This window comes from Pinus tabuliformis, chromosome 5_1, assembly GCF_031772625.1.
Source record: "Pinus tabuliformis cultivar Carrire ecotype Pingquan chromosome 5_1, CPIR1, whole genome shotgun sequence".
Classification (NCBI taxonomy): Eukaryota; Viridiplantae; Streptophyta; class Pinopsida; order Pinales; family Pinaceae; genus Pinus; species Pinus tabuliformis.
In genome coordinates, this window is record NC_142305.1 from 449,788,131 (window position 1) to 449,812,780 (window position 24,650).

The 24,650-nt window shown below is 39.0% G+C and overlaps 1 protein-coding gene across 2 annotated transcripts in view; it reads right to left on the bottom strand.

Annotated features, from left to right (window-relative positions):
* The window catches only part of LOC149165429 (uncharacterized), a 127,014-nt gene that overhangs the window by 1,299 nt on the left and 101,065 nt on the right, over positions 1–24,650 (bottom strand). The gene's annotated exons all lie outside the window — the stretch shown is intronic.

A 24,650-nucleotide genomic window follows, 5' to 3' on the forward strand; every position in this document is an offset into this window, starting at 1 on the left:
TCCTACTTGTTATTTCATTCAACAAATAATTTAATTTATAGACAGTGATGAAAAACACTACTACAGACTACACTGACATATAGATCATAAACTGAAATGATAAATGAGACAAACACAAACGGGACACCGTTATTTTTAGACATGTCCCCTGAAAAACACAATGCAGGAAAGTCGGTGCAGCAGATAGAGGGTTTGTATTATTAAGCAAGCAGAATCTGAGTACAACAGGTTGTCTCTCACACCGGCTAGCCTTTACAAAGAAATCACGGCAGCAAGAAATACATACAAGGGTTTACCTCGTTCTCCAAGTCACCACTGATCCACTGAGTGACCTAACTCCGGCAAACACTGCGAAATCCCAGCGCAATCACTGCTTGGGCCAGCGTCTTGCCTCTAGGACACTGTGTCACCCCTTCTATTGGATCGATTTGTTGGAGGAAAACTGTTGTTCAACCCTCCCGGCTCAGAACCTCACTTCTCCAGCAAAATCTCGAACTTCTGACAAATATCATGCACTGCCACTGCAAGAGACCCTCTTGGCCTGCGTCAGCACTGCATGAGCCCCTTCCTGGGCTGCGTAGGCCTTTGCGCTGCCTCTCTGCCCGGTACTCTTTGACTTGGAACTCCTTTCCGATCCAAATCTCTGCTTCTGCCCCTCTCACTGCAACTCAGATCACTGGTTTTATTTTCTCAGCAAACCACACCCCAGAAAAATCGAACTGATTTGATCAACTATCCAACTGACCCTCAAGCCTCCTCTTATACTTTTCTTGTTGATGAATCAACGGCCAAGATTAAGTCCCTAATCAAGGGCTAAGATTAAAACGGGCTTGATCCTCGTCTCTTAGAGGCTTCTCACCCATATTTTTATTAATACCCATTAATATTTTTATTTTACTAGGTTTAGACTTACGAACCCCGTTAAAAATATTAATTATTTTAACAACTCACAATCCGGGTGGAATTTAACCAAACAATTTCTAAGTCTTGGAGATCTTATGTATTCTAGCCCCTCCACAAAATTTCGGAGCTAGAGCACATCCGATGCTACCCAAAATCAACACCCCAAAGAACACAGAAGACCCTACAAGGACGCACTGTGATCAAGTTGATGGAAAAAAATACACAAATGTTGTAAAGGAACTCAAAGAAGGAGATACATAGATTGACACCACATTAAGCGGGCATCCATGGCAAGTTACACCATCCCATGATGTTCAAATGATGTTAGATAATAAACGCAAGCATCTACTAAGGATGTTCATGCAGAAAAGACCCAAAAAACGGATTAATACATACGGAGCAGGGTACAGATTCCCGCCAGTGAAAGTGGAGGTAGAAACCCTAGTTTTGAAGCCACCTCCAATGACCCTTCCGTTAGGAATTCCTTTTGATATATTGCTCCAATTCATGTTTATAAAAACCCTACATCAAAAAAAAAAGATGGATGGTATTTTGCATCCAGATCATGTGAAATATGCTTGTCATTATTTAAGGCATCACTGAATGCTTCCAACTATCTTGTCACCAATATGCTGTTGGAGGATATAAACACCCAACCATTTTCAAGACCACATGCATTGCAACATTGCCTAGACCTCATGTTTGAGGATATAAGCAACGAATTTTGAGTGAAGAGGGTTGTAGATTAGGGAAAATGCATTACCAAATATATCTACATCCATTCATGGATACTGAACCTGATGAAAAGCAGATGGCAAGGAGCTTGTTAGGCCAGCCATCCCTATATTTGAAACAAATTTACTACGTTGCAATCTCTAATTTCCCAGAAAAGCAACTGGAGAAATATGTTTAATTTTATCCAGTGGATTGCATCTCAGTGGAGCAGCACGCCTAATGGGAAGGATGTACAGTCTCTTTTGGTTTAGATGTCCTGTTGGTCTAAACCAAAAGAGACTGTCAACTTACCAGCTTAAATCCCCTGATAATTATTACTTAGTTGATTGGACATTGAGGATATGGCAAACCACAGGTAAATAGGACTTATGTGTAGATAATCCAAGGAGAGTTCTCTTTAACCATCAATTGAAACGAAATGGAAACTCAGAAAGCAACTTCTAAAGGAAAGAGTCAAGTTGAGTCAATGTGAGTTGTCACCGCCAAGAAAAGAGACTTCCAAACTTACCGGCTCCAACCCCTGCTAACTTTCACTTAGGTGATTGGACAATGAGGATATTGCAAACCTCAGGTAAAAAAGACTTCTGTCAAGATAATCTCAGGAAAGTTTTCTTCAGCCATGAATTGAAACAACATGGAAACTCAGAGAGCAACTTCTCAAAGAAGAAGTCGAGTCAATGTGAGTTGTCACCACCAAGAAAGCTTGATGTCGGACACTGCAACATGTGGCAAATGTCTCACTGAGCAAGGAATCTATGGTAATGAAAAAAATTTCCCATCCATCCATTTTGTGAAGACCATCATTATCCTGACTACTGTTACAAGTGGACACAACTACAGACACAGGGAAATTCCTTCACAATGTCAAGAAAGCAAATGAATGGCTGCTATAAAGGGGATGGAATATCCTAGGGGGAGGAAACCCCATGGGAAATACCACCCCCACCCTCTCGAGGCTTGAAGGTGTATGTGTGTGTGCCAAAGTTCTAAAACCCAGACTTGGAATCAGAACCAGCTTAGAGTCTGCTGGAGCTTGGATCAAAATCAAACTAGTTTAAAGTTTGACTTAGTTTACTATAAAATACATAAAATTTAAAAATTTAAAAGAAAAATATCCAGTATAGATTTCAAACCATCAGAAACAAAATATGCAAAGTATGTTGATAATACAGACCGTGTAAGGGTGAATATATCAAAATGGAACTATGTGAAATACATATCTGAAACAAAATACATAATCAGCAAGGCTCTAAATGGCCTCTAGAGTCCAAAATGTTAATTTTCCAATACCAGATTTGATTTCATTTTCTTAGCAATTTATTTTAAACCCAGAAAAATGTTTCACCCAGTAAAATACTCTTCTGAAAACTACTGAAAATAAATACACTTGTATTTCAACTTTAAATAAAATTTGCAGCAGCAAAATGGAAAAACAGTTACAAAACATAGCAGAAATATATGCCCAACAAATTCTACTTCACTTTCTATTACTCAGGAAAATTATGGCCTCATTTAAGTTTTTAACAAGGAAATCAACCCACAGAGAATACACAGAAAATACAGCAATGGAACCCAGCAACTCAGCCCCATCAGAAATACGGTTTGCACTTGTGCGGGTTGTTTTTCCCAATTCAGCCCACCTGTAGCAACTTGGCCTCCTCCCAACTCTGGCATAAACCCTCACGGCATTGCCAATCTCATGGCCTGGCTGCTAGACCTAAGCCTCACAAATCTCGGCCTCCTCCATATGGCACACCCTTGGCCTCCTCCACAAACAAATCTTGGCCCTCTTGTGCACTCAACCTACAAACCAGTGCTCCAAAATTCTTGTAGCTGCACACTTTTCACCTTTTATCAGTCTTGGGTTTCACTTGAGAAAAAAATCACTCTCCCAAGAATAAAATGTGTCTTCAACTCTCCTTTAGGCTTCTTTTATAATTTCTCATTGAGCTAGATCTCAAACCCTCGATCTCTTAAGTGATGGATGGCTAGGATTAGATCTTAAGCCTCACTTGAGATCAACGGTTGAGATCAAATCTAGACCAATTAAATAATTAAATTATTTATCCTTAGAAACTTAGCTCAAAAGTCAACATTAATTCATGAACTATTAATGTATTTTTCCTTAAAAGTCACTTACTCATGAGCGAGAACCTAAAGAGGCAGTGTAATATCTTCTGCATACTTGACACCTTGCCTATGCAAAAGCACCTATCCAATCTATAACATCAATACTCCCTCCTAGCTAGGAAGGTATTCTACACCACGCCCAGCTTATCTCTGTAGAAAACAAACCTCCCCTTCACCAGGGGCTTGATGAGAATATTTACAACCTTCTCATCTATGGATATGAACTAAAGCTTCACAACTCCCCTCTAGACCATGTCTCTGACGAAGTGGCATGTAATCTCTATGTACTTGGACCTATCATAAAACATTAGATTCCCAAAAGTTCAATGCATGTCTGATTGTGACATTGAATCACCTTCAAATCCAAGTAAATACCAAATAACCATGTGAGCATCTTGTGAAAGCTAGATGGCCTTGCAACTCGCCAAGCTAGTTGCCATATACTTTGCCTTTGTTGAACTAAGTGTGCTGCAAAAAACTGTTTCCTACTGAACCATGAGAATATTGTTGGCCCCAAACTAAAACAGCACCCAGAGATGCTCTTCTTGTCAACTACACTCCCAACCCAATGTAAGTATATATAGCCCACTAATTTCACTCCACCATCCCTCACGTATCGAAGCCCATACTCCATTGTACCTCGTAGATACCTTAGCACATGCTTGGCTACCAACTCAAACTCAAAAGCATTCAACTTCCTCGGAGTTCGTAATCATCGGTGTCGACATAGGCTTGCAATCCACCACCCAAATCTCTTCAGGATTTCAACAGCATACTTCTTTTGTCAAAGGCATATCTCACATGTTTGTTGCCACACCTTCAATCCTTAAAAGTAGTGTGTCATCAAGATTTCTATCTCGAACTCTGCAACCAAGTCTCTCTTACACATCTCTATGAGCTTCTCTAACCCTGTGAGAAAGAGGTCATCCACATCCAATACCTAAATAAGTGGATGATCACCAACTAGTATGTAGTATAGATTGGGATTCACCTCACTCTAATGAAGCCCATGCCTAGCATATACCCATCGATCCTTGAGTACCATGCTCTAAGTGCTTGTTTGAGACCATGTAGCACCTTCTTCAACCCGCATGCACGAAATCCCTCACATGCACCTCAAAACCCTAACCTAGTCAATATACACCTCTTCCTTAATCACACCATTGACAAAGGTTGTCTTCACATCCATCAGATGTATCATCCACCCCATCTCTGAAGTAATAGACATAATAGCCCTGATAGAATTGCATATGGTGATTGGATCAAATGTCTCCTCATAATCCACTCCATCCTCCTAAGAGAACCCTCTTGCCATGAACCTAGCCTTGCACTTCATGTTTGGTATTGAAGATCCATCACAAACTAACCATTGATTACCCCTCTAGCCTAGGCACAATATCCCATACATCATTCTTCATAATTGAAGAATAATCTTCCATCATGGATGATGGCATCCCTCAAAGTCGGTTGATCTACTACCTCCTCAAAGCTACAAGGCTTGGAATCACTAATTTTACTCGTAAGTGCCATGTAGCTGGAAAACTTTTGTGGTGGCCTACTCTCCCTGAAAGTCCTCATAGGAGCCTCCACATGCTCCTAAACGTCTCTGAGTCTACTTAAGCCATCTCGGTCTCCTCCAAGCAAAACTAGAAGGTGCCTCCTGCTCCTCATGATCTAAAGACTAAGTACCTACTGTTGGAGTTGTTGGCCTCTCAACCTTCAGAGCCTGTCACTCATGATCAAATCTCACATCCCTACTTGCCACAGTCTTCCCTTGTGATGGAACGCACACCCTATATGCCTTGGAAGTCTCCCTATACCCAACAAAAATTCCCTTTTGTCCTGAGAGCTCCAACTTTGTCTTCTTCTCTGATGGTACATGGATATCGTGATTGGATCAAATGTCTCCTCATAATCCACTCCATCCTCCTAGGAGAACCCTCTTGCCATGAACCTAGCTTTGCACTTCATGTTTGGTATTGAAGATCCATCACAAACTGACCATTGATTACCCCTCTAGCCTAGGCACAATATGCCATACATCATTCTTCATAATTGAAGAATAATCTTCCATCATGGCATCCCTCCAAGTCGGTTGATCTACTACCTACTCAAAGCTAGAAGGCTTGGAATCACTTATTTTACTCGTAAGTGCCATGTAGCTAGAAAACTTTTGTGGTGGTCTACTCTCCCTTAAAGTCCTCCTAGGAGCCTCCACATGCTCCTGAACGTCTACTTAAGCCATCTCGGTCTCCTCTTAGCAAAACTAGAAGGTGCCTTCTGCACCTCCTCCTAATCTAAAGACTAAGTACCTATTGTTGGAGTTGTTGGCCTCTCAACCTTTAGATCCTATCACTCATGATCAAATCTCACATCCCTGCTCACCACAGTCTTCCCTTGCGATGGAAAGCACACCCTAAATGCCTTGGAAGTCTCACTATACCCAACAAAAATTCCATTTGTCCTGAGAGCTCCAACTTTGTCCTCTTCTCTGATGGTACATGGATATACATTGGACACCCAAAGATATAGAAATGCCCCACCTCCAATTTCACTCCTATCAACACCTCCTCAAGAGTCTTGTCCCCCAAGACCTTGTGAGAACTCCTGTTCTAAATATAGATTGTTGTATTGCATTCTTTTGCCCACAGGAACATGCCCAAATCTTGATCATGGATCATGGCTTTAGTAACCACGATGACGACCTTGTTTTCCTCTCAACAACTCCATTCTATTGTGGGTTGAAAGGAACTGTCAACTTTTCTTAATGCTTTCCTTTCTGCAAAATTCCTTGAACTCATTAAAGGTATACGCACCGCTTTTGTCTGACCTAAGGACATTGATCTTCTTCCCAATCTGATTTTTCATGAGCTTTGAAATCGTAGCACCGAATGAAGATCTCATCATTGGTCTTCATGAAATAGATGCAAGTCCTCTTGGAACAATCATCTATAAATGTCTCATAATAGTTGTACCTGTTGATTTTTTGAGTGAAAATTATACAAGCACTTATTTCTAAAACTTGTTAATTACTTCCAATGATGTAGATGTTTATTTAGCACTTCAATGTATCATTAAGCAATTATACATTCAAAAATTCAACCATAAAAATAGTGAAGCAGCAGAGATCACAATGCACAAGAGAGACACAATGTTTACCCTAGGAACCCACTTGGGGGAAAACCCAACAACCTTCTTAGAGAAATATTTAGTTCAACAAGAGATACATCAAAGTCAAGGTCAAGGTCACAGTAAGCAACAAGATGCTTTCCACAAGACAACCACAAGATGTCAAGTCCAACCTCTTTCACTTGTCCACAAAAGTCTGTAATGGAGGCCAAAATTTAGACCTTCTCCCACAAAAGATCACAATCATACCACAAGAACTTAGGCTAGAGCAAGAAACTCAGACTGTTACACAAAAATATGTCAAACTATATACCACAGAAGATCTCGAACTGTACCACAAGGAAGCTTGGACTATACCACTGAAATCTTGAACCATTCCACAGAAGCCTCTCAATCTAACACCAAAGAAATACCTCGAACAAACGCTCAAATATAAACCACAGAGGCTCGCACTTGCACCACAAAAATTCGAACTAGAATCACAAAATCTCAAACTGTAATCGCAGAAGAATCTTGGACTTATCTTCACACAGAACTCGTACCTATCAAAGACCTTACGTGAGGTGCCTTCTTCTTCTAACTCTTTAGCGGACATTTTCTCATCTCAACCTTCTTGTCTTCTCCATATAAAGAATATAAGTATCTTGTGAGATCTGAATTTGTGTCTTTGCAGGAAGTCAAATGGCTAATTTACAGCATTGGAAAGGGTCTGAATGGGTGCCCCTAAGGGCTGAGCCGACTTCATCACTAGGGAGGCCGACTTGACATCTTGTGGTGTCTAAATCCAAATTTAACAATTCAATTTCTTGCTTTTGAAAAAGGCCATGAAGAACATGCCTTGCTTTTGAAAAATGCCATGAAGAACATGCCTTGGAAGAAATAATTTTCTTTTCTCACAAGCATGAAGAACATGCTAAATAAAATTTTCGTTTGTCACAAATATAATTTATATTCTCTTTACAAATACAGATCATACATTGTGAAGACCGACCATAGCTACAAAATTCAACAATACCCATTCCAAGACCCTACTAATATTGGACAATGTACTAGAACCCACTACACTTTGGACCTAGAATCACTATTTGGGAAAGCAATCTTGGCATACTTGCCAAGTGCACATCCTTTGCAAACATCACACTGCTCTACTCTAAACTCAAGAAGACCAGTGACAACCTCCAGCGATAAAGGCAAAGCCCTATGATGTAAATGTGCCATCCACCCATGCCACAACTCACATAAGTCATCACTATCATGAACCAAGGGACGTGACAGCTGACCCTTCAGCATGTATAATTTCCCTTCTGTCCTCCCAATCACCCGATCTGTGCTCGAATTGGAATATCTCGACTTGACAACTACCTATCCATCTCGAAAGTAAACATCATACCTCTTATCCTCCATGGCTTAGACTACTATAAGGTTCTTACTCAACCTCGGAACATACAATACTTTTGTGACCTCTAAAGGTTCTCCTGACTCTAGCTAAAATTGGATAGTCCCAACACCCTCTACTGCACACTTGGCATTATTGCCAAGCTCCATAAAACTGTTTCTGGGTGGAATTTCTCAGAACGCTTTCTAGGTTCTTTGGAATACATGTGCCTAAGCCTATTCGATGCTACCAGAAATCAACACTGCATGGTGGCCAAATTTGTGAAATGCAAAGCACTTAACTTTACTCATGTCCTCCTCCTTCCCATCATATGAAGTAGCTTCCCCACTCGCATTCTTCTTGGGCTTCCCTTTGCCCTTCATTGCCTGACTCACAAGGGCAAGGTTCTAATCATCACGTTTCTATTGGCCACCATGTAGACATTCCTCTCAAATCTCCTCCTGGATGAAGTCATCTCACAACCTCTCCCAATCTAGAAGCTTCTCTCATGCCACAATACCCTTAATGAAGTAATACCTTGGCTTTGTGAAGCCACTCAAGGTCATTGTCACAAGCTCCTCACTTGACACAGCCTCCCCAAATGCAACCAACTCATCACGAATATGTGTGCAACAGGTGAGATAAGATGTTATTGTCTCTGCTTGGAAACCTTGGTGCTCTTCAGCATTTCCCTCAACACCATTTTTCTATTGCGTTATCACTCTAGTATAGATTAGTTAAAGCCTTTCGTATTTTCGTAACTAATTTATTTCCGGAAAGATAAAGGATCACATGATCCTTCACCCCAAAAAGCACTACCCCCTAGCTTTTACACCGTTTTGGTTATGGATAGCATGTTGTGCAGCATCGATAGGAGGGGTGAGTTTCTGATCTGCAAACTCTCAAATCCCATTCTCCATCAACATGCATGCTATCATCTCCTTCCAAGTACCGTAGTTGGATGTACCCTCCAACCAGTCTTCAAATCTCAACCTTGTTGATACACTATTCTAACAACTTCCAAATCAAATACTCAAACCCTAGAAAAATAAAACAGCAGGAAAATTCTTTTGCTACTGTGAACCCCTGTGATCCAACTCTCCCATTAATTGAACAATTGATCCAACTCTCCCATTAATTTTCAATCCGGGTAGGCTTTTTATTTCAAGGCTATCACGCAAAGTATATGCAAGAACAATTGCCAACTAACACTCATAAAACCTCAAACCAATCATTGTAATGTCACTCTCAGCAATCAAAACACACTTGTTGTTACACTCCAACTCTCACTCACACTTTCAAAAAGGAAAGACACACATTGCAAATGAAAACTCACTCTATCACACAATCACTCCAATTTGAAGAAACAACACTCTTGGAAACCATCAACACTCAAGCAATCGTTGAAATACACATTGAATAAAACAAAAAAACAAGAGTTGTAACAAAAATCAAATAAACACCACACTAATGAAGGGACTAGTCCAAGACCTATGTTGTTACACAATAACAAAGATTAGAATTTTACAACCACTTGATGCATGAACAAGATTGTAAAAGTAACAGTAAATCACACATGAATCATAACTAATAGGAAATAAACACACTGCTACAGTACCTCTCTAACTAGTGATCCCTGCTAAGAAGGAGGGCCCTTCCTAGCAAGGGCAGGTAAATTATACAACACACAAGCTACTCAAAAGAAAGGTATGCAACCACGGATGGTAGAAATTTCCATTAACGAAAAATTATAGTACGTGATTACAATGTCAGTACTCCCTCTATTATCTTCTATGTGTGCCTCGCGAGCAGAGAGTACATTCTTTTATAATTACAAAATACATTCCTATTTTCAAAAGACAAGATAACCATGAGAATCTCTCGATTCACGTGTGATTTGAACCAAGAATATACAGTAATTGTCTTTTAACAAATAACCCTAGTTGAAAACAAGTTGCAATAGCTTGTCTAATATTGCAATGAATTGTCAATTAAGAATCCTAACTGTTTCAACTAGACCAGCTACATTGTCCACAAATTGTTAATCTAGGTTGTCATTGATGTCAATATAGCAATGTTTGTGATGGAAAATTCTTTGATACATGATGTTACCTATTGACGCCCGTTGATCATAATGCTCATAATGATGAAAGTTTTATAGATGGATGACCCAAGTGGATTAAATACATATATACAAACAGAATAAAAGCAGTAGACCCAAGAAGGGAAGCCATTGGAAGTCAAGAACAGGAGCAGTCAAAGAAGAGTTATTGGAAGAGTTCATCGGAAGCAGTTTATCGCGAGCCATCATGAAGCCAAAGAGTAAGAGGAACAGGTCATTGGAAACCATCTAGAAGCAAAGAGGAACACATCGGAGAGCAGTATAAACAGTGTTATCGAAGGAGCTAAGAACCCAATCTAAGAAACAAACCGTAGAAACCTTTCAACAAAAGTACACAAGCGCATCGAAGGAATTGTATCGGTGGCTTTATTACGTGTCACATTGAAAATTTGCGATTGCGATATGTACTATGGACCCGATTGCTCCATTATAAAACACCCTAATGTAATATCGCATCCGCCTATTGGAATTTTCATATCACAAGGCTTAAAGGGATGTAATGTTAAAACATTGATTGTGATATAATATGTGGACCCGACATCTCCATTAGAATACACCTTTATGCAATATCGTGTTCGCCTGATCGGGAGTTATATTGCAAGTCTTAAGGGTTGACACAGCCAAACCGCCGATTGCGATAGAGGTTGTGGACCCGACGAACTTATTAACGACTGTTTATTATTATATCACATCCGCCCCGTAGGGGAATTGACTATGTTATGTCTAATCCTCCGAAAGTTGTGATTGCCATTAAAACTATGATGTGGCGTGTGGGGACCTCTATTAATGTAGATTTTCATACATGTGCAATTGCATGAGTCTTATGAAATGTCGATTGTGATAGAGTGGACCCCGGACTGCCGATTGTGATAATATTATGGACCCGATTTGCCTATCAAAAACAGCTATTGAATATCGCATATGCTCCGTCGAAGAAGGGGCATCGGCTATGTTATATCGGAAGATAGAGCATGTCCATAACTTGTTAGACCTCTGGTTTTCATGAAGGTTGCGATTGCAGGGGCAAGGTGATGACATGGCAAGTGGGACCACCCATTATCCATCATAGTATGGTTTTTGCTATGTTGCTATGTAATTTCCGTGAATAACAAGTCTATGATTGGTTGAATATTAAAAAGGCCCTCCGATATATTTTAATATACCACCTCGCACACAAGTGGGCCCCTCCACCAATGAACGTGTCGTTTCATTTATTGGCAAAACTTATATATATATACAAGTTGAAACGCTTCACTAGAGGTAGGTGATTCGGCCATCGATTACAGAGAGAAGAAGTAATAGTTCACAACTCGTGAACTTGAAGGAATAGAGGAAGCTGAGGATCGAACGAGAAGGGAAAATCGAAGGTCCGGCAAGAAAGAAGGAAGCCGAAGGACAAGCAACTCTATTGACTAGGTTAACCTTTGAAAGGCTTGAACCAGTGATGAATTAATCAAGTACAGAACGCAACCTGAAAAACAGATCTTTGAAGGAAAAATCAAGTTTCAACTGACATCGTTTGAAGGGAGCTGTAGCCAGCAACAACATTGAAGCGTTTGTGAATTTGTTTTTCGGGAGTAAGAGATCGCGACAGCAAGAACAGTGAGAAGTAATCACTCCTGAAACAGTTACCACAACAGTAAAGAACAAAGAATTGAAAACAGAGAATTGCCTTTGTGCAGACATTGAGGGCTTAGCACAACTTATCAAAGATATCTTGATGAAAAGCATCAGTAGATTTGGAGACATTGTTGGAGATCATGACGATTATTTAAAATCATCATGAGGTAACTTCTGCAGACTCTGTTTGGGCAATACGAAGAGTTGTGAAGACTCCTTCATATGAAGACAAGTTGTCATTGATGTAGCAGTGAAGCTATAGATTGATAGAATTCAGTGAAGAAGATTTTGGGAGCAGAGAATTACTATCAAACATATCTAGAAAAAATATAGCAGAGGGTTGGAGCCCAGAGGGTTGGTGCCCGGAAAGTTGGAGCCTCGAGCAAGACAAGGTTAGTGCCTTGACAAGATAGGGTCGGAGCCCTTGGGGTTGGTGATTCGGCCATCGATTACAGAGAGAAGAAGTAACAGTTCACAACTCGTGAACTTGAAGGAATAGAGGAAGCTGAGGATCGAACGAGAAGGGAAAATCGAAGGTCCGGCAAGAAAGAAGGAAGCCGAAGGACAAGCAACTCTATTGACTAGGTTAACCTTTGAAAGGCTTGAACCAGTGATGAATTAATCAAGTACAGAACGCAACCTGAAAAACAGATCTTTGAAGGAAAAATCAAGTTTCAACTGACATCGTTTGAAGGGAGCTGTAGCCAGCAACAACATTGAAGCGTTTGTGAATTTGTTTTTCGGGAGTAAGAGATCGCGACAGCAAGAACAGTGAGAAGTAATCACTCCTGAAACAGTTACCACAACAGTAAAGAACAAAGAATTGAAAACAGAGAATTGCCTTTGTGCAGACATTGAGGGCTTAGCGCAACTTATCAAAGATATCTTGATGAAAAGCATCAGTAGATTTGGAGACATTGTTGGAGATCATGACGATTATTTAAAATCATCATGAGGTAACTTCTGCAAACTCTGTTTGGGCAATACGAAGAGTTGTGAAGACTCCTTCATATGAAGACAAGTTGTCATTGATGTAGCAGTGAAGCTATAGATTGATAGAATTCAGTGAAGAAGATTTTGGGAGCAGAGAATTACTATCAAACATATCTAGACAAAATATAGCAGAGGGTTGGAGCCCAGAGGGTTGGTGCCCGGAAGGTTGGAGCCTCGAGCAAGACAAGGTTAGTGCCTTGACAAGATAGGGTCGGAGCCCTTGGGGTTGGTGCCTCAGAATTGGAAGGATTGGTTTCCTTGGAGTTGGTGCTCCTAAATCGAAGGTTGGTGCCTTGACAAGACAGGGTTGGTGCCCTAGAGGTTGGAGCCTTACAGAAGACCAAGTTGGTGCTTGGCAATGGGTTGAAGCCCTATATATATTGACCGAGTATCTTTCCAAATCGATCTTCATTACTATAACAGCACCTCAACAAGCCATAGAGCCTGTAACATTCCTTTGGCAATTTATTGTTAAAATTGTCTAAAGCAGTTAGCCTCTATGTCAAATTATGAGCAAAAATAAGTAATAAGGATGACATACAAAAAGGAACCATACTTTAGTTAATGATGATTGTCAGACTGATAATGTATGGCTTTGAGAGTCAAACTATTAAGAAAAGGTAAGGAAGATAAGTGTAAAAAGGTGCCAATTCTACATCCCAACACTTGTATGCGAGGAGAGACAAGGACAGGGAGAACTATAGATCATGTCGGGGATTCAGATAGATGAGGACCACATTCATATCATCCAAATAAAATGAGAGGTAAAGAGTCTGTAATTGTTTTCAAGGCCAATGAAGACTGTAGTTGTAGGTCTCAAAATAGAAATAGGGTTTGCAATACAAACAGAGTTTGGAGCTCTCACTTGAATGATTCAAAAGGTGATAGGTTCTCCAAAACTCCATCAATGCATGCCATAGACTCGACAGTTACTGGGCTACTAGGTGATGCTTCTGGTATTGATCTTTATTCCAAACAGTTTTTCACTTTGGGCCATTTCTTAGTGTCTAATAAAAGGCCTAAAACTTCTTATCACTCATATAACATGACTATTACTAAGCCAAGATGCTTTCATTTTACCTCAAATTCTAGGTCAGATGGACCTCCTGTACAATAATGTACACCTTTTCATGTTCGACCTTTTGGACCAAGGATTGACAATCCTTTTGTTTTGTGTCCAAATGATGATGATTGTGAAGAGGGGCATAGTTCTAAGGATCAAGGAAGAGCTAATTGCAACACTAGTGCCTCTTTTACTAGAGGTAAGTTCAATGAGCTAATGAGAAATTGAAATTCAGACGCTCAAGGACCTGGGTCAAGTAACCTTTCTATTCCATTTCACCATCACTCGAGTGAACATCCACCTGGAGTCTTCCATAATATCATACAACAGCATGCAAGTCAACCTTTTTTTAGAGGACAGAAGCCCCTAATAGATATGGTTCATGCTAGAATTCCATATCATATGTGGGGCAATGAAGATGGGAACCCTGCCCATAATGGTGCCTTTGGATGGCAAAGACAAGCTGAGGAGGGTCGGAATCCTGTTCACAGTTCTCTTCATGGATGGAATCGGTGTGCAGACAAATCTATAATGTACGGACAACAAGAATGCTATGCAATTAAGCCAGGAATGGGCACTCGTTCTTGGGACAGGTCAACTGTTATCGAGCACAACATATTCAATGATCAGCCTCGGATTACTATTGTATGAGGATACATAACGTTAGGATTACAACTTCTCATAATCATAATTTGTTGTATATAGAAGGATCCTATACATCACAATAGAATTACATGGACTTGGATGTCATGGAAGCAAGGCAGGCAAAAGGTAAGGATTGGGCACAGGTGCATAAGTTAAACTAGGCCATCAATGTACACAGTTTGGAATTGCAATTCAAAACAACGAATGAAGCTAAGGCAATCTACCAACAAAGACTTGTTGTTGATAAAGTTGAGTTCGCTGACTCAAAGCAAAAGCTTGATGATGCAAAGAAGCACGTATTAGGACTCGTTGAAGCTATGAAAGCTAAAAATGAAGTAGAAGCCAATATAGCTGAGATTGAGACTACTAGGCAAGCTTATGAAGATATGCAAACTCAAAATCAACAATTACTTCAGCAGCTAACAGAGAGGTGAGTACAATAATAGGTGTGTATCAAAATGTATGAAGGCAAAGCAGGGTTAAAGTTCTCTTCTTATTAAAATAAGGAAGAAAACAAAGCAATTACAATAAGCTAGTGCTTCAGTCGAGTCATATAAACAAAAGATTATACGTCTTGAAGAACAGGTGAGGGTTCTCTTGGATCAAATGAGAAGGGTTGCTGAAGTTGGTCAACAGTATGCACTTACTCTAGATAGTACAAAACAGAAATTGGTAGTCGTAGAGAGAGTCAAAAATTCTCAAGGCTTGTCTTAAGGATGTGCAAAAGGAGATTAAACCCAAGGGGGATGGAATAGCCTAAGGGGGATCCAACCAAACGAACCACACAAACGAAATGGAGAATGGAACGGGATCAAATGTGCAAAAGGAGACTGACCCATACGAACATAGAATTGTTGATTTGTAAATGGAGTTGAAAAATGAGAAGTCCTCATTCTGGAAAGTAGGAGGGCAACTTTTGTAGCACCCAAACTTGCAATTTCTTGGGGACAAACAATGTCAGGAAGGGGGGGACTGTAATGTCCCTTTCTAATTAATTTCCATAGAGAAGACAGAATTATTTAATTAATTATCCCCTAGGCTATTGTCTTGATAATGGAGGGGAAACCCCATTTATCCAATGTTTGGGGCAACATTGGTTAAATTTTGGGTCGGCTAGGGGAAAAAAGCCCAAATTGGGGGTTGCACTTGCAACCCCTCACATTTGAGAAACCCTGTGAGGGAATCAATAAATAGAGGAGAGTTGGAATCATTTTGGATCAAATATATCTTCTTTCTTAAGCTATGGCTTTGAGGGTTTTAAGACCCCTTCTTTCTACTAATTTATGTAGTGAAAGATTCCACCCTAGTAGTCCATCATTCTCCATTCATTTTCTGTTATAATTTGTCTTGGAAAATCATGGATTTGGGCACTAAACAGCTCTATCTGGACCAACAAAACTAGTAGCATTCCAAGCAAATTTATTACTCGTTGATTGGATGAATTGGGGTATCCCAAGGCAGCCGCCGATATCTGTAGTGCTGCAGACAGCCACAGTGTCGTAGGCATTCGCAACGTTCCAAACCAAAATTCAAGCCGCAGACTTGTAAGAGTAAAGACAGGTTGTCGGATCCTTGGTGAGACCAAGTTTGGAACAACAAACACTAACTCAAGCAAGGCAGAAATGGACAGTTGGATTCATGGAATTGGCCAGGACTGCTACATGCCTCCCTTGATAGCAACAAGTAGACAATGAGTTGTTATAGTACATTATTGGCTGCCAGATTTTAGAAAACAAATTAAATTACAATAGTCATAGTGAAATTGGTTGAAGCACTAAATATTGATCTTGAAATCAAGATTATGTTTTAATGGTTGATGGAATCTATTCTTAGAATAATATCACTGCTGGAGATATTTATTACCATGGAAATTTTGTGAATTTTCAATGTTGTACACTATTGAATAAATTAATATTGTTGTTGTATGATCTTGTGGATTTAAGATAACCCTAGCAAACAGAGGAACCCTAGGGCAAAAAAATACCTTAGGACATTACAATATCATAATAAAATCATAATTTTTCCACTATCATATACCACCCCAAAATTGAATAACGAGGTCTAAGGACACTTGTCATTGTGTATGATTTCTTCGATTCGTACATTTGTTGTTGTCTTGTTTTTGGCATTTAATTGCAAATTGTCACGATGCACATGGAGGAATAAGGTGTGAAGCATTGTCAATGTCAAATACTTTAGTCTTTTGAACCATTAAGGTGCTAGTTGATTTGTAAAAATTGAATGATAAGTCTTAGAATTTTATTGTGAAAATTACCATCAAGACCTATCTAAAATTGAATAAGGAGCTCACCAGTCAAGTCACTCTCATTATCAAATCATTGTAAAAATCGCTTTCGGGTGCATAATTGGTAGTACCCAACATCCTAAGGTGACTTAAAATCAAGCCAATGGCATGTGAAAGAAACAGAGTGCAAGTGACTGTGACAAGCGAGTGTGAGAAAAATGGTTAAAGTAGGAAAGCATTTACCAAACGCCTCTCAAGAAATAAAAAATTTGCCTGACTACAACCATGAATTACAAAATCAAATTAAAGCACTTGATTAGGGCTTACATCATAAACAAAACACGGTTGATCACATGGTTGACACACTACAATCAGTAAATGATCTTCAAAGTGAGCTAGATATGAAGGATCAATTGATTGAGGCACTTCAAATAAAAATAAGAGAAAGGAAAAGATCAAATTGATGAGATGCTTGATGCAACATCTATAGCCATAGTCAATGCAATTTGTCACACAGAGGGTCCCATACAAAAAGATCCATGCAATTTGTGATATCGATGAACTCATCCAAAATGTTGGAGCAAGTTGTAAGACAAAGGAGCTACTAGAAAAGATTGATGCAACAAATGATACAAATAATTCTATCCAAAAGTTTGATGTTGAATGTGATATAGATGAAATCATGCAAAGGGTTGATGCAACCTGTGACGCACAAGACATAATACATGTAGTTGATGCTCATTGTGCTACAATCTTTGCTTTCCAAGCTAGTAACACCTACGTAAACGGACAGCAAAATTTAGTGGTCTAACATAGGCAAAGAGCTCCTAGTGAATTCACACCCACACTGGTCCAAAAGATCTAACACCAAATTCCCAAAGATAGTTGAACCACCAATTCATTTTTGGGTTGAGTATATATGTGTCGCCCTTATGCGTCCTATTGACCACACTTTGTCAACAACTCGGGAATCAAAGTACAAAGAAGTGGAGAAAAATTTTTGAAGATCAAAGTCATCAGTTGCCATCATTCATCATTGTAAAACCCAATTTCTGCAAAGTTTATTGTAAATGATGCTAGTATGACCATTTAATTATGTAACAACACCTAGGTAAGCCTCTGATTTTGGCAAAGGATTTCATCCTATAAAGTTTTTTAACCTCCCTGAATTATGTGTGTTTGTAAACACAAATAATCAACAGAGTTTTTCTTCCATCTTAAACCCCACAGCTAGGGTGGAATTAGTTGACAAGGTTTTAGGTGAGTCCTAGTGTTTATCAAGTCCGATGTAAAAGTGTGTTTAGGAATTATTTTAGTGCATGATCCCTCATAATAAAAACACCATGGCTAAATTATTTTATTATAAGCACACTTGGTTTCATACTAGATCATATTGTGTCGCAGAATTGGGTAATCTCTTAAGGATCTAGTCTAAATGTGTATTTCCCCTTCTAAGGGTTGAATTGATTGTAATATTTTGATGTAAAAATATTTTAGTGCATGGTCCCTCGCAATCAGAAGCCATGGCTAAAATATTTGAGGGTAGAAAAATTATTAATCCTCTCTAGAGTCAATTAATTAATTTTGTCTGGCAAAATTAATAAAAAACCTAAGCCAAAAAATTAATTAACTTTGACTCAAAAAACAATTATACAGAAATTAATTTCTCTCCACGTGGAAAATGATCAAAAATTCGTTGGTAAAAAAGAAGTCAATTTTTGTAGGCCCCCCCCAAGGGAAAAATGGATATTTTAAGAGAATTTGAGCCCTTAGACCTTGGCGGTTAAGTCAATGTCAATTTTTTAGGAAATTAATACAAAATATTAATTTTTGGGTTAATAAAAAATGATTTTTAAGATAAATTCGATATTTTCCTCCAAAATTAAAAATTTGATGGTGGAGATTGAAAGATGATCAAGTTATTTTAGACGATCGAGATTATTTTGACAAGGATCAAGCCAACTAGCCGTTATTTTCCACTTAGAAGGGGTTATCTCTATATCAGGAAGCCATTTAGCTGTTGATTTGGGGTAGCATCGGATGTGCTCTAGCCATGAAAATTGGTGGAGAGACTAAAGCACATGAGATCTCCAAGACCCAGAAATAGTTTGGGCAGATTCTAAGCAGTTTGGGAGATATTAAAATAGTTAATATTTTTAACGGAGTTCCTAAGGCTAAACTTAAGAAAAATAAAATATTAATGGGTATTAATATAAAAATGGGTTAGAAGGTTCCAAAAGTCATGGATCAAAGCAAATCTAATCTTAGTCGTTGATTAGAGATTTAATCTCGGTCGTTGATGGACCAACGAGAAGAGTATAAGAGGAGGCTTGAGGGTTAGTTGGAGAACACACTACAGTGATCACTCATTCTATTCTCTAGAGTGGGGTTTGGTAAGAGAGATAGAATCAGTGATCAGCAACGAGGGGCAGCGAATACATAGCAGAGAGGCAGAGTTGGTACGAGAGAGACAGCGCAGAGCTGGGAGAAATTGACACAGAGGCAGTTGGGTGCTACGCAGAGGTAGTTGGGTGCTACGCAGAGGCAGCTAGGAGCTGTGCAGAGCCAGGAGAGGCCAGTGTGTGACACGGAGGGTCTAACGCTGACACAGAGGCTCCAGAAGCTGACGCAAAGGCTAGCAGAGCTTACGCAGGGCCAAGAGGCAGCGCTGGGAGCTTTTCGTGGGGCAGATTGGGTGTTGCACCGATTTTCCCGCATTGGGTTTTTCCAGGGACGTTGGTCCAAAAATAACGGTGTCACTTGTGTGCTTGTTTTCTTTCAGTTGATGATCTGTAGATGTTGAGACTGTACTTGTGTTTATTTCAATGTTGCAAAAATCATTATCGGGAGTAAATCGGCGCGGGGAAAGAATCGGATAAAATCGGAAAAAACGACAAAAAAGGGCAAAAAATTAAAATTAAAAATAAAATATCGCGATTTTTTTGAAAAATTGGAATTAAATATTGATTTTTTCAAAATGAAAAAATCATTGAATTAATTGTGCGATATTATCTGGAAAATGAAAACATAGCAATATTTTGATGTCATAGCGATAAAATCGCAATTTTCGCAACACCGGTTTATTTTCAGTATTTACATGGTAAATAACTTTTTAAGTAATTAGACAAGTAGGAAGCTAAGTCACCTAATACGGGGATTCGGGATTCGTAAGATACGGGGATTCGAGTGTCGGATTCAGACACGTTGACCCCCCGGAATAGGACACATAGGATTCGTTATATATTATTTTATTAAAAATATATATATACATTTAAAATATATATATATATATATATTAAAAATTAGATATTTCTTACATAAATTCTCATTAATGATACAAATTCATTGATTTCAAACATAGATCTTCATTTAGATGTTAGTTTTACTGTTTACAAAGTAAGTTAGTAACATTATAGCATGCATAGTACATATAAAATTTAAATATCTGCATAAACCCTCACAAACCTCATAAACCCTCATAAAACCTCCTAAACCCTCCCTCATAAACCCTCACAAACCTCCTAAACCCTCCCTCATAAACCCTCATAAACCTCATAAACCCTCACTTTTTTGGGATTCGAATCCCAAAATTGGGACATGATGTGTCCTAATGGGACACGACCGGGATTCAATGGTGTCCCATTAGAACACGTGGTGTCCCATTTTTGGATTCGAATTCCCATCGAATCATGTCGGATTCGTGGGATTCGGACACGTGGCCTGTTTTGGACGAATCCGGTTTCATAGGTAGGAAGAAATAAACCATATGGTACAGGAAGAATTTCTAACGAATTAAACTTAGAAATTCCAACATTAGCTTCTATTTCCCATCTTTGGATGAGGTAATTTTGTAACACTTTAACTGAGTTGTTGCTCTACTGAGAACTTTTTTTATCATAATAGAAAGACTTTGGGATTCAATTCATCGTATTCTTCTATCTGTTGATCAGTGATATGTTTCAGCTATGTGTTTATCCTATATTGTGCTGAATAATTTTTAACTGTTATTTCATTTGTCCGTGATAAGAACATTCTATTGGTACGAATTATCTTAGGGGATCTGATTCACTATATCAATTAATAGTTTATCTTCAGAATTTATAGAGATTTACAAGTACGCTATAAAGTTCACAGACTGTTGGGAAGAGTCTACCTTGTTTGGGCTCTAAGCTTTCTTTCATTGTGGTGAATTATTTTGAACAAGGGTTTTGGCTGGACTATCTTTCGAAATTATTCATCCATGCAATTTACTTAAAAAAAGCTTCTCAAAATTTTTATTTAATCTTGGGCTAAAAAGATTTAATTTCCTCATAAGCGCCAATAATTTTATTTTGTAAATATTTGTAAATTATTTTCTAACCCTTGTTTTATTTTGTAGATCTTAGGGTTTTCTGGGGATTTTGGGAAATTCTTTCATTCATTTTGCAAGTGGATCTTCAAAGCCTCAAAGGAAATCAAAAAAAATTTGGAAGATCTAGCCCTAAGGCTAGGGTTTGAAGGGTTTCACTCCTGCAAGTGAGACGTCTAGCCTAATCGAGCATTTTTGTTGGGGTTTTGAGGCAAATCTAGGCCTAGGAAGGCAAGATCTAACCTCTAAACTCCCTCCAAGCTCAACGTCCAACCAAGAAAGAAAGATGTTGTCCCTAAAGAAGCAAATTTTGGAATTTTATGGTAATTTTTTATGATTGCAGGGTTCTGAAATTTTTTGAGGTCTCTAAGGCCTAGCCGTCCCCTCTTCCAGCGTTGTCGTGAGCCTCAAGAGGCCTATTTCTCAAGGCCACAGGCCTTTAAGGGCCTTAGCCCCTAGCCATTGCTCCTTTCCTCCTTGGTCATAGCCTTAAAAAGGCTTTTCTTGCTTAGTCGCAGGCCCTTAGGGCCTTGTTGCATCCTTAAAGGGACCTTAAGCCCTCTCGACCCCCCTCTTTTGCCTTGTTTCCGTTAGCTGTGGTCCCTTCTAGCCTCCCTTGGCCTATCATTGCCCTTACTTGGCCTCCTTTAGCCTCTAGCCCTAATCGCTGGCCTTCTCCTAGCCCTAGTCTATCCTTCTAGCCCTCATTCAGTGATTCTTCAATCATTGATTTAATTTGCATTGGCATTTTGTCTCTAACATCTTGTCTTGCAGTTATTTTGGAGCTAAGTTGGTGGCTGCAGGTGCTCAAGTGCCTTGAAGGAGCCAAACTAGTCATCTACAAGGCCATTAGACCTAGTGCTTTTCCCTATAAGCCTCTTTGCTTCATCATTGTTTCACTTGAGTTCTGAAGTATTTCATGAGAGCAATATGTTAAGGGCTTAAACACATTTAAAATAAGCCTAAATTCACTCACTAATCACCTAAGGCATTAAATATTAATCATGTGATTGAATTAATTGCATATAGTGAACTTTTGTGCACTGTTGGGTATATTCCAGATCTGATATGTTTGCTACAGCCATCTAAAATCATCAGCAACAGTGATAAAATCACCTAACAGTGGAATAATAATTAACTTGCATGCATATTTTATCATTGGCATTAGTTGGGCTTGCATTGCTTCACATATTTTATCATTTCTTGAAGGCTGTCATAATATATACTCATATATACTGAATAAGGTCTGAATTAAGCATAGCAGTGGTGTGAAAAGTAGTAGGCAGTCCTCTAATTTCACTTGGCCCTTGTTCTTTGCATCTTGTGCATCTTTTATAAGTGTCTTCTAGTCAAATTGGGTGTTTTTCTTACTGCTGCAATCATCATCTTCTTGGTTGCTCCATCTAGCATTTCATTGCATTTGCAACACTTGCATCCATTTGCATATTGCATGCATTACACTTTTGCATAAGCATTCACTATTTGCATCCTCATCTAACTAAGAACATATTTGCTCTAAATGGATAATTAAGTTGGCAATTGTTGGATAAGATTGGCTTAATGCTCTCTTTTCCTTATTTATAGCTAGCATTATTGTGACCTTGTTTCTAAAAGAATACTTCTAGTTTGTCATTGTGATCGTTGGTTATTGGACAAGAGAATACATTGCTCTTCATTATTATTGTGGAATAAGCACTTCTTGTATTCATAATCTTGTTAATCTAAGTCACTCTTAAGGCACTTGTCTAATCATAATTGTGATAAGAGAAGTCTTGAGGTAATCTAATTGTGTTCATAAGGAATTCAGTCTTTCTCTTTTGTATCTATTTGGCACATTGGTATTCTATTGTTAATCTCAGAGTTGCTAATTGTGATTAAAGTTCAGCATTATCTAATTGGCATTCTAGCATTGTTGAAAGAAGCATTCAATCTGCCTATTTATGGTCATTTCATGAGCAATTGTCTATTGGTAACCTTAGCAACATTTTATGGCACCATCTATTTTGATCATTTGAGCACTCTCTTTTGGTGAAGATTGTCATTATACATTGTTAAGTACTTCATTGTTCTAAATTGAATATCATTATAATTTGTTTCTAGGTTCGTAAGACCCTTAACAATCTCACCTAAAGAATAATCACTCGTCTTGCACTTGCATTCTAGGATTAGCCTTGCATTAACTAATTTACATCCAAGCATAAGCTTGGTTGATATAAAGATAGGACCACCTTTCTCAACCAACTTGCGAAGCTTAGACCCCCTTTTGTGGTTAACATGGTGACCTTGCATTCCTCAGAGCCAGAGTCTCTGCAATGTCGGAGGCATCGAGAGGTTAGAACTCCAGGAAAAAGTATCATTAATATAGCTTTGCTATCTTCCCCTAGGTTTCTCTCTCACAACCTACACTAGAGACTAGCTTCAAAATAGTTGAGAGGAAGGATTCACTTAGATAGGCATATAATAAAATAAACCAAGATCTTACATTTCACTTAGTTTTTAGGTGTTGCATTTCATATAGGATAGTGAAGCATCCTAAAGCAGCAATTGTTCATCCAGTGGCTTGGTAGATAATTCACGTAAAGCAAGTATTTTGACTCCATTTAAGGCATTGGTCTTTCAAGGTAATCTAATCAAATCACTAAACTTGCTAAATTAACCAAGTTGCTAGGCCATTCAGTTGTGTCTCCTGAACTTGTCGGTTGTTGACAGGTCTTGCATCTTCACATTTCATAGGGACTACCCCCCATAGCCTGATGTAGGGAGACAACTAGAACAGAGAGCGTGGGGATCAGAGTAACAGCCCCCGCCCTAAGCATTGTCGCATCTTGCCTGTATAATTTGGGCAACATGTCCCATTGTACAGTCGAGAGGGCACCTACGTCCCAAGGCACATCCAAGAGAGCATCTCCATCCCATGCCACAGTTGGCAGAACATCTACATCCCATGGAAAATTCGAGAGCACACCACTTGGCTCAATGATGCCATCTCTTCCAAATCTTTTCTTTTCAAGCCGCAAGAGGGTGAAATCATGATGGGCACCACCCAGCGAATCCGTCTCTTCAAAACATAATTGTCGACGGGGTTTGCCGACTCCAAATCGGTCCAATCGCATTTCATTAAATCTCAATCAGGAAAATGGCATTTCCTAGCCGTGAAGGTTCCAGCATTAAATTCAATAGGATAACGTTATGGTTTTCCAGGTTAAGCAAGCGAAACCAGTGATCTTCCCTCAGATTTCAAACCATCAATCGTCCCTTTTCTCCAACGAGTTCAAATTAAATAAATTTTCATTTATAATTCCAAGAGTTCTTGCCAACAATACTTACCCACATTGGATTTAC